The sequence below is a fragment of the Papio anubis genome, chromosome 2 (genome assembly GCF_008728515.1).
Source record: "Papio anubis isolate 15944 chromosome 2, Panubis1.0, whole genome shotgun sequence".
Taxonomy (NCBI): domain Eukaryota; kingdom Metazoa; phylum Chordata; class Mammalia; order Primates; family Cercopithecidae; genus Papio; species Papio anubis.
In genome coordinates this window covers 9050738-9063208 of record NC_044977.1, presented here as the reverse complement: position 1 = coordinate 9063208, position 12471 = coordinate 9050738, and positions in this window count along the sequence as shown.

Genomic DNA, 12471 nt, shown 5'->3' with positions numbered 1-12471 from the left:
GAACACATGGACATATGGGGGTGAACAACACACACGGGCCTGTTGGGCATGGGGGTGGTGGGAGAGCATCAAGAAGAATGACTAATGGATGCTGGGCTTAATGCCTTGGTGATGGGATGATCTGCACAGCAAATCACCAAGACACATGTTTACCTATGTAACAAACCTGCACATCTTGCAAATGTATCCCTGAACTTAAAATAAAAGTTGAAGAATAAAAGATATTACATATGGATCTATATGGTGCTTGTTCAAAGTGTGAACAATATGCAAACTTATAACTCTTGGTTTAGTAAAAGTGGGAATCACGTTATGAGTATAATAATGGTTCTTTCAATGAAGAAATTTTACAAACTTCATAATTATTTTCTTTTTCCTAATGTTTGATATGATATTTACGGGAATGGATTTTGTGGTTTTAAATGAAATAGAAAAAGTTTGGGTTTGTATTTGGTATGTCTTTTTTAATATTCCTTTTTGTTTATTTGTTTGTTTTGAGGTGGAGTTTCTCTCTTGTCGCCCAGGCTGGAGTGCAATGGGACGATCTCTGCTCACCGCACACCCTGGCTCCCAGGTTCAAGCAATTCTCCTGCTTCAACCTCCCAAGTAGCTCGGATTACAGGCATGTGCCACCATGCCTGGCTAATTTTATATTTTCAGTAGAGACGAAGTTTCTCCATGTTGGTCAGGCTGGTCTCAAACTCCCGACCTCAGGAGATCTGCCCGCATTGGCCTCCCAAAGTGCTGGGATTACAGGCGTGAGCCACGGTGCCCAACCTAATATTCCTTTTTCTAACGATTAATTCTTACTATAATTTATGGAAGTATTGATCTACAATTGAATATAAATCTAGAAATAAAACAAACTTGTTCTTTACCACTGTATTGGGAGGCACTGAATTAGAATACAGATCTCGTAGGAGGAGGATTAATAAGAGAAGTAACTTACATTGTAAAAAGAGAATAAGTCAGTTGGACACAGTGGTGTGAGTCTGTAATGCCAGCTACTTGGAAGGTTGGGACAGGAGGATCATTTGAGCACAGGAGTTCTAGGCAAGCCTGGGCAACATAGTGAGACCCTGTGTCTAATAAATGAACAAACAGACGATAGATAGATAAATAGATAGATAGATAGATAGATAGATAGATAGATAGATAGAACAGTAATAGGGAAAATGATGAAACTGGAGAGTATGAAATTTACAGCAGTAGATAATTTTAACATGTTTATAGAAGTATAATATACATATAATGTTCAAAACATTTTTATGAGATGACAATGAGATATTGTACAGGCAGATCCAATTTATTGTAGATATCTATTTCCTATACCACACCATTGCTGACGCTATGGCAAACATCATGAGAAACGTGGAGCAATGAGATCATCTGTGTTTTCAGAAGTGAATGAAAGGAAGCGGATATCATACACAGATCAGAGGGTTTAACTATAGCTAACGTGTGCATTTATTTTTCATTTAGTTATTTCATCACTCTTTTATTAACTCATGAATTCATTCAACAAATAATTGATATATTTAGTAATATTATATCTACTCATAAAAATTATCCATCATATTTATAGGTTTAGATGAAACAAAGAAAAACATAAAAAAGAATCAAATTTCCAATACCTCAGAGATAAATTGTGTTAACGTTTTTGTGTACCTTATTGCAGTTTTCTACACACACACACACACACACACACACAAATGTTGGTATATTATAATTTAAGAGGTTTTTTGCCAATTTATAATCATGAACAATTTCCTGATCATTTAATCATGCTCTATAACGCCATTTTAGTGGCTGCATATTTTTTTCAGTGGAGATGTGTGTGTTGTCTGACGTAAGCATTTTTTTCAGTGGATATGTGTGTGTTGTCTGACACAAGCGTAAGTAATCTGATCATTTTTTCTTTGTTGGGTATTTGCATCACTGACAATATATCATTATTTTGAAAATGCTGTGCTAGGTATACTTGAGGTGAATATGAACATATCTGTAAATATTTCTTCAAATTAATTTCTGAAAGTCTAGTATTTTGCACAGTTTGTGGGTTTCTAATATGTATTTCTATTTATAATGCTAAATTGTACTTGAGAAAAAAGTTTGAAACATGTTTTCCTGCTCAGCTGTTTAAATGACTGTCCCTTTCTTCATACACTTGTGAACAATGGGGACTATTAAACTGATTTATACAAGAGCAAAGCAAAGACTAAAAACTCAAGGAGAATGCATGTGCGTACTTTTCAATCATATTCTCACGGGCACTTCTCTCTCTCTCTCTCGGCATATTAGCTGCTATGTTCCGGGCACTGGGCTCTGGTCTTTTGGTGACTCCTGGCCACTAGACTTTTCTACAGTTGTCTTGGGGATTGAACAGAAGGTATTTCTGGGAAGAAAACGTTGGGGGTGAGGATAAGAGTACAGGATCCTGCAGGTAGAGATGATCTAGGAGGAAGGCTGATGGAGAAGTCGGAGGAGGTGGCAAGTTTGGAAGATCACAGGCAGAGGTCAGAAGCTGAGAGTCTGTGGTTGCTAGAAAGCCTTCTGTAGAAAGGGGAATTAGACGAGGAACAAGTGGTTGCAGAGAAGTGGTCCTGAAGGCAGCAATACTGAAAACAAGTTTCCTAGTAGAACTCCTTGAACTTGAAGGTAACTAGAGCAAGAAAACAACTTCTGCATCTGCTTGTGTATTGTTATTTATAACATGGAGCAGTGCTTGGAATTTTACGAAGAGAAAATCTACCATGGCCAGCATGTACCTTATTTTCCAGTCTAAATGAACAGAAACGGTGTGGGGATATTAATCAATCACCTATTAATGCAAATAAATGTGTGCCTGTTGCTTTTTTTTCCGATAAGAGATACAAAATAACTTAGTCTTAAAAAAAAGAAACTGTAATTTTGTCTGGGTTTACAATTCTCTGGGATGTGGGTTACACTGGAATATCAGAGTTCCTCTTTCTTGTTCCGAAAATAGAGACCTGAGGAAATATATTGGACGTAGGAGAAGGAAAACACCGACATTTGTAAGAGGATTAGGGACTGGGGCTGGTATTGCCAGGTTGGCATACCTTACTTCCAAATAAGGTTTTGCCTGAGGTTGTGGCTTAGCGGAAAATGAGAAGACAACAGCATCCTCCTTAAACTCTCTGGACAGCCACTCCTACCACTCGAACTTCAGGTTATGACCTTTATCACATTAATTTCACTATAAATCATTTACATGATCTTTTTGGTGAAGGCTTAGTCTCTACCATTTGTAATAAGCATTCTATGGAAAAACGTCTTCAAACATCACATCAACAGATATATTTTGTCTGTCCTTGCTATTTACAAATAGCAGTTCTAGTTATTAATGGCATTATAGTGAAAACAATTTAAAAGTCTCTTCCAATTAACAAGAAATGTTCAGTCTAACTTAGTGGCAGACTCAATTATAATACAACGCATACTAAAATATGGTGGGGATTTATAGGGGCAGGGAACACCAGAAAAAAGTGTGAAAACACTAGTTCACAAATCAAATCTCAGGAGGCCATTTCACCAAAAACTAGTGTCTAAAGTCTTTGTGTATGATTTGAAAAATAGGACCCAATACTTATTCGGGGTTTAACTATTTTTATTGGAAGAATACAAATAAGTCATCTATTTTTTCAGCCATTACCAAATAATTAATTATTTAACTGAGAGGCATGACTAAGGATCATATTTAGATCGTGTTCACACAAAGGTGTAGAGATTACCTATTTGCAAACAAGTCCAAGGTTTTTCAACACACACACACACACACACAAACACTCTTCCATTTTCTAACCACTTTCTTTGCCATTGGCTACAGCTGTTTTGAGAAATAATTTCTTAAAGTGAGTATCTTTCTAAAATGGGTTAAAAATGAAGGAATGATGCTGGAGGGGAATGACAAAGATGAGCAATTATTTGCGAAGGGGGGCTTTTGGCACTGTAAGTAGACACATACAATGCAGGGAAAGTAAAAATTTCAATGTCCTTTTGGAAAGAACATTTTTCATTTTGTGATGTTTCCTTCACTGTGATCTTTATCCCTCCCTAAAGACTAAACCTATAAATAGATTCACAGGATGGTGGTTTCTGCACCAGCATCAAACTAAGTATGGGTTCTTTGTAATGATTTCAGAACCACTGGTTATGATCCTCTCTATGTATACGTGCATGTGTATCTGTCTGTGTGCTAGAGAGACAGAAAGAGAAAGAGGCAGAAAGAGACAGGGAGATGGAGATGGAAAGAATGAGATTGTTTTGTTTATAAACTTGGAAGCAGTGTGTCTCTGGGCCCTAATTTTTTAGTGTTATTTTATTTTTCTTCTTTGCCATATCACATTGTTTAATTGCTTCGTTTTTGTCTGTGATACCTATAATACATGCCAGCATATCTATTAACACTTATTCATTTTCAAAGGTGGCAAAATTACTAAATAGGCAAGGTCTCATAGCTTAGATAGCAGCTGGCTTGTACTGCATCCAGCAAATGGACCTACACACCTGTGAGTACTTAATAGACTCTTTTCCCCCTGGATTTAAAAATCATTCCATACTAAAATATTTGGTATTTGGAAACTCATTTTAAGGTTACCCCTGAAAATCATGGAATCTATATGCATCACCTTCTGAATAAAATAAGCCAGGATGATTTATCATTTCTGTTAAAGTGGAAATCCCTAAGAAATAAAAAATTTAAGATTTCCTTCTGTAAAACTGATTCATTGAAATTCTGAGGCTGAGTTTGCGTGATTTAATTTCTTTATAGATAGACAAATAGATATTTATAATGATCCTCCTCTTTCAACTTCCCTATCTGAGGGGGAAAACTTTCCAGACAAGCATGTAAGCATATTGGTCAATCCGACTTGATTGCTTTCCTCCAGCAATGGGCAATTTTAATTTCCTATCACATTTATAGTCATCATGTTTGAGAAAGGGCAAAATAGGTTAATGAAATCATTATAATTTCATTCAAATGATATATATTTTAAAAGCTCAATTAAAGAAACAGATACCAGGGTACCACATTTTATTTTGCCTTATGGAGACCATTGCTCTGTAGCATCTGTAAAGATACAGAAAACACATTTCCCAATGCTAAAATGAATGTAAAGTCATTACCATCACTGAGCATATCTATAAAGTAAATTTATTATGAAGATAAATGATGTTTTATTGAAAATTCATTGTTTCCTTCTTTATTTAATGCATTTTTAATCAAATTCCTGACAGTTTTGAGGTAACATTACAAAGTGGTTACTGACGAGTACTGTAATTCAACTGAAATATTACCAGTTACTTGGTTTTGAACAAACTAATAAACCTCTTTAATCAGTGCTTTCCTCTTCTGTAAGGTGAACATAATGATATTACTAGCCCCACCATGATGGGGCAAATAAGTAATATAAAATCACACTAACTGATATCTATAATAAGACATTAATACATTTTCTCTATTATCATTATTACTGCTGTTACTATTATTATTATGTCATATCCTTTAGAAAAACGGAGCATTCTGGGAGGCTGAGGCAGGCAGACCACAAGCTCAGGAGATTGAGACCATCCTGGCTAATATGGTGAAACCCCGTCTCTACTAAAAACACACACACACAAAATTAGCCAGGTTGGTGGCGGCGCCTGTAGTCCCAGCTACTCGGGAGGCTGAGGCAGGAGAATGGTGGGAACCCAGGAGGCGGAGCTTGCAGTGAGCCGAGATGGCGCCACTCACTCCAGCCTGGGCGACAGGGCAACACTCCATATGGAAAAAAAAAAAAAAAAAAAAAAAAAAAGAACATTCTGATATGAGTAAGACACTTACTCACTTCTTAATTCCTTGGTGTCCAGGTGGGAAAGCAGATAAGATTATGTTAACATTGTACCAATCTGATCTGGTTCTAAACATTTTATCTATATTAACTCACTTATACTGTCAATGATTATGTTAGGTAGGTTTCACGAGTATTCCTGTTGTACAAATGAGGAAACAGTGGCTTCATAGGATAAAGGGTTGCTCATAGTTACATGGCTAGCTGGAGTTTTGCTGGGACATGACTCCAGGCAGTTTTGTTCCAGAGTCATTTCTTTTTTCTTTTTTACGGCTCTACAAGTGTATAAACACTTCTATAGAATATTTAAATCCTTGAACAAAAATACCACCTAAGAAAATACGAAATACTTCCCTCTGTCTGTTAGTGCTTGCTTCTGGTCTAGAAACTTTCAGGTGAGAAACACAATTCCAGAAATGGTTGTCCTCAACCATGTTCAATTCTTTTCCCCCAGTAATAATTCAGGCATTAGGACACTTTCCTCTGTGTGCAAAACCTCTCATATTTTTCAGTGTGATAAGCAATTTCTTCACCTTGAACAATTATTCCAGTATTCTTTACCCAGGAGAAGCAAAATTATTGATAGCATTCAGCTATCATCTTTTCACAAAACGCTATTGTTCTTTTAGGCTCCCGCACAAATGAACCATGTTCTTCTCCTAAGTCATTTATGGAACATCTACTTTGGGTTTAGCATCAGGTAAGATAATAAGAGAAATCCAGTGCTACTGTCACAGCTCTCAGGAAGTTTACAACCTTTTAAACAAATATGCAACCATAGTGTATGGCCCTTTTATGGAATTTTGGAAGATGAATAATGTCTGCATATGAATAATGTCTGTAATGTACGTACATTACATGTCTGTAATGTATGTACATACATTTTAGTGTATGTACAGAAATATGTGTATACACATATATACATATATACACACACACATATATATAAATATATGATGTATATGTTTGTTTTGGAGACAGACATTATTCATCTTCCAAAATTCCATAAAAAGTTTATACATTATGTATGTATATATGTGTATATATTCACATACACACAATTATAATATTTGGTTATACATATAGTAAAGAATGCTACCCATTTTAAAATTATTTTCTGCCTTCCAGTCAATGATAAGAATCCAGACATATTCATTTAAATAGGGGGAGAGGGACACTTACAATTCCTATTTCATCTTGATAGATACAATATATTTCTTTGGAACTGACATGGGAAACAAAGCAAAGAAGAATGACACCCAAAATCAAAAAACATGAGTGTAAGACCCATCAAGATTATAGAAAGATACATTCCTAAAATTAAACATTAAGCAGAATAAAAATAATCCCAGATTATATGGTCTGACATGGCAGAAGAAATAAAAAACTAAGGAATTAGTTAAAATCTGCGCCAGAAAACAACAACAGCAACAACAACAACAACAACAAAACTATGACTAGAAAAAGCACTATTACTAGTAAAAATAATGATAATGAACTCTGGTGTCTAAAATATTGAACCTAATACTTAACAATAGCTTATACATTAAGAGAGACTGATTGGGATTTACAGGTTCTGAATCCTGCTAATGTCAGGAGTAAGATAGAGATAATGTTAGCAGAGATTTTGATAAATACGTACATTAAAATCTGGAGGATAATCACGGAAACCAAAATGGTGGATATAATTTATCAAATAATAGCAAACAAATCAAGTGAAAAATTACTAAATTGAGGCTGGACTCTGTGACTCACATCTGTAATCCCAACAATTTGGGAGACCGAGGTGGGCGGATCTCCTGAGGTCAGGAGTTCGGAACCAGTCTGGCCAACACGGTGAAACGACCATCTCTACGAAAAATACAAAAATTAGCCAGGCGTGGTGGTGGGTGCCTGTTATCCCAGTGACTCGGACGACTGAGGCAGGAGAATCGCTTGCACCCAGGAGGCAAAGGTTGCAGTGAGCCAAGATGGCGCCACTGCACTCCTGCCTGGGAGACAAGAGCGAAACTCTATCTCAAAAAAAAAAAAAAAAAAAAAATCAAACTATTTCATAAAAGGCTAGAGAGCACGAAAAACTAAAGAGAAAAAAAATAGCATTCAGCTATCAGAAGTTTGGGTCTAAAGTAAATAAATCTGTTAAATCCAGTAGTCAGACTCCCTAAACTTTGGCCTGCCTCTCCCAGATGAGATTATACCAAAACCATCCTCATTATTACTAAATTATTTGGTCAATTTGAAATTGAAAGGAGGAGGAAGAAAACACAACTAAATGGAATTGTACACCCAACATTATACACTAAAGTCAATTCTAGTTTGGGATAAAGAAAAATCTAAAAAATGAAAGCATACAAGTTTTAGAAGTCGTTTCATGGGGATATATTTATAATTTAAAGACAGAAAAAAAAAAAACCTTGACACAAAACAAACAAAAAAGAAAACCTCTACTATATGAGAATATAAATTAAAAGTTATTGTTTATCAAGGACCATGAAAAACAAAAACAAGAATTTCAAATTGCGAGAAATTATTTTCAGTGCATAAAAATGACAAGTGAATATTATTCAACATGTATAACAAAAGCTTCACAACTACTAAGGGAAAGAAAAATAATATAAAACAGAAACAAAGATTCAAATTGCAGTTAACAGAAGGGGAAATTTGAATTTTTATCGAAAAACTAAAAATTACACTCAAATGTAATAGCAATATGAAAATACAAATTAAAATCATAATGTGGCACCATTTTACATGTAACCACATTGTTATAAAAATTCATAGCCTTCAAATATCAAATATTGGTGTGTGAAATGACAGAACTTTCATATATTGCTCACAGGCGGGACTCTAAATAAGTACAAACACTTTGGAAAATTGCTGATATTACCTTAAAAAGTTGATAACATATATGTACGAGGACCAGAAATTCTAATCTTCAGTCTTTATCTGGAAGAATCTCATGTATATGTATTCCAAGACATATATATTTTCATAGGAGTATGTATCAGCCCCTTCTTACACTGTTATAAAAAGAAATACCTGAGTATGGGTAATTTATAAAGAAAAGAGATTTCACTGACTCACGGTTCCATATGCTGTACAGAAAGCATGACGCTGGCATCTGCTCATGTTCTTGGGGGGCCCTCGGGAAACACAATCATGGTGGAAGATGAAGAAAGGAGAAGCAAACACGTTTTGTATGGCTGAGGCAGGAACAAGGAGAGGGGGAAGATGCTACACATTTTTAAACAATCAGATCTCATGAGAGCTCTTTCACTATCATGAGAACAGCACAAAGGGGGAAATCCTCTCCCATTATCCAATCATCTCCCACCAGGCCCCCGCTCCAACACTGGGGATTACAATTTGACATAAGATTTGGGCAGAGGCACAAATCCAAACCGTATCAGAGTACTTTTTGCAATAGCAAAAAATCCAAGAAAAATCTTAAATGTCCACCAGCAGTAGAATAAACAAATAAATTGTGTTACAACCATACAATATAATACTCTATAGCAATATACATGAAGACCTCAGCTACCTGTAATAACATCAAGGAGAGAACCTAAAGGTTAAGAACCTTAACTGAAGCTAAAAAAGCAAATTTGAGGTAAATATATACGATTTTTTCTGTTTTAATAAATTTTAGAAGCATAGGAAATAAATGATTAGTCGTTTAAAAACTTAAAATGAATAATAACATTTTTCTAAAGCAAATAAAAAATACATTCAAAACTTAAAATAGATGTTACCCATGAAGAGGAAAGTGAAGAGATAAGGGGAGGAGGATTAGAAGAAAGATGTTAAAATCTATGAGACCCATCTTTCTCTTAAACCGAGTAATTTACATGTAGGAATTTATTAGTATTCTTTGTACTTTGTACCTCATTTTTTAATGAATATGGCTTAAATAACACAAATTCACTTTAAAAATGACTGTTTTCAAGTGACTAAAAAGAGAAAATAAAAAATGCCCTAAATGAAAAAGAAAATCTTTATATTTCAAGATTTAATACATTTTAATGTAAAATATAATATAACTAAATTTATATATTTATTTTATACAGATTGTCAATTCTACTACATTGACTGCCGAAATGCTACACAGCTATGAGAGTGTATATATTTATTTGAAAGGTAATTTATGCAAGTTCTGATAATGCATTTTTTATTACATCTGTGTGCAAAAAGGAACTGCCAGCCTTTTTAGATTTTAGCTTAAGAAATACAAATTTTAGATAATGCCTAGCTTGAATCTGATTAACATGGTTTTCAAAGACATTCTGCCTCATTCCATGTAAACATTTCTAATACCGAGATTCTCATAATTTGTATAAAATTTAATATAATGCCCACTCTGAGAATTCTGAAGTATCCAAGGTCAGAGCAATAATTTAAATTGTTACTGCTATAGCAACTGATTCGTTTTCTGACTGAACCACAGCACTGGGTGAAATCCCACTTGTAGATTTCATTTTCTCTAGTATTTCTCTACAAATGAACTAGTCTCAGTTTGAAATTTCTATCTTTCTCTCTGGTTATAACTCCATGAGAATAGGCTCTTTGCTGTTCTATTCACCCAGGGTCTAGCACAGTGTCTGATAAGCAGTAGATATTTGAGAACTGCTTATTAAAGGAATAAATAGATCACTGATCACAAGTTAGTGTACAGAAAAAAGGCAAAGATAAAGGACAGCATTTCAAAAGTCATATAAAGTACTGATTATTTCTACTATTTAATGCTTAAGTGCCCACATGCTTTCAGTAAGATTCATTTATTTTGATTAAATTGCATTTTATTTTTTCTTTGATAGTATATTCACATAAGTCAAATCTCAGTAAAAAATATACATTTAGAAAACTTGATTGTGCCCATTTCCTTCTCTACCAAATTTCTCCCCTGCTATTCCCTAAAATGATTTCTTTCCTGATGCATAAGAGTCTTCCAGTGTTTCATGAAACCAATATGAAAATATACTTTTTATTACCTCCCTTTAGATATGTAAAATTAGATATTCTATTTACACTCTTCCACTCCTTACTTTCATCTCTTAAAAATATACCCTGGACATGGTGTGCACCTCTAGTCCCATCTGCTGGGGGACTGGGGCAGGAGGATAGCTTGAGCCCAGGAGGTCAAGGCTATAGTGTGCCTGTGAATAGTCACTATACCTCAGCCTGGGCAATAGGCTTTGGAGATTGTTCCATATTGGCACAGTGAAAGCTACCTTAATTATTTTTATAAATATAGAGCATTCCATTGTGTGAATTTACAGCATCTAATTGAATTCATCCCCTTGTGTTTTTTCCAATCTTATACTCTTAACAATGCTCTGGTGATGTGCAACCTCGTCCATACATCATTTTTGATGTGTGCAGACATGTCTAGCTGATAAGCCCCCAGAGGAGGAATTGCTGTGCCAAAGGGTATATACATTAGCAATTTTGAATAATACTACTCCACAGCAATTGTACTATTTTGTGTGTCCACAGTGTGTTATTAATCCAGGTCTTCCAAGAAACAATTGCCAAGATGGTATTAAACATGAAATGATTTTATTTGGTTACATCCCTGAAAGTAAATACAGAGGGCACCAGCTAAGACTGAAAAAGTCTTCAGTGATACGAATTTTACCACACTGAAAGAGAGAGAGGAAAAGTTCAAGTGGAAGCTCCTACTCAGCCCTGCTGTCTAAGGAAGATTTGGCAAAACCATCAGAATATCCTTGAGCCAAAGTCAGTCAACAGAAATCCCAGCTTTCTGCAAAGAACGGATCTGCTTTACTATCTTGCTTGATCTTGTAGGTAGGAAGCAGCCAGGGGACGCCAAAGAGCAGCAGCAATAGAATGCCGCTGGGTTCTTCCTGGTTGGAAGTGTGCTCTGTGTGTAAGACAAAGGCCAATATAAAATCAAAGGCTTAATTCTTCCGGTTGAAAATGGGAGAAGAGGCTTCCCTCCTCTACTTTTTCTTTTACAACACTATCTTCTTGGATGACTTTTAATTATAAATATTTTCCAATTTATTCGAAGTGTATATAAATATTTTCAAAGACTATATTGACTTGGTTTTGGCTTTGTGACCTAGTAATATCTTTCTCAAGTGCAGGAAACATCTCAGAAATGCAAACATCAAGGAAGATAGTAATCCTTTTTTCCAGTTTCTGTGTGAGGGTAACAGCCTGACTTTGGTGGTGATCTTGCTCCAAATTATAGAACTACATCCTGTCATGAAGAGAAGTTTGGCTTCTCAATAAAGCCAAGTAGCTAACAGAGATGGTCACTCCAATTACCAGGTAAAGTTAGTAGGAATAATGTGTGGCAAATGGTGTTGTCAAGTCCTCTTACTTGAAGACTAGTTATTGTTTATCTTGAAAACATGTCTGTAATTCGTTATATCTTCTTGGCTCTTTAAGAGGGTGAAATTTGTTTCTGTCTTTGCAATCACTTAGTGGACCGCCTGCGATGCACATCACATTCTGTTTTCATGCCTTCTCAATAGCGAAAGTGTTTCTTTCTCTACTGCCTTTGTGGAATAGATTTCTGGGTAGAGAGATTTTACTTTCAATTATATTTCCTCAATAGATACAACAGGCAGGTATTGGTGTCAATTTACCT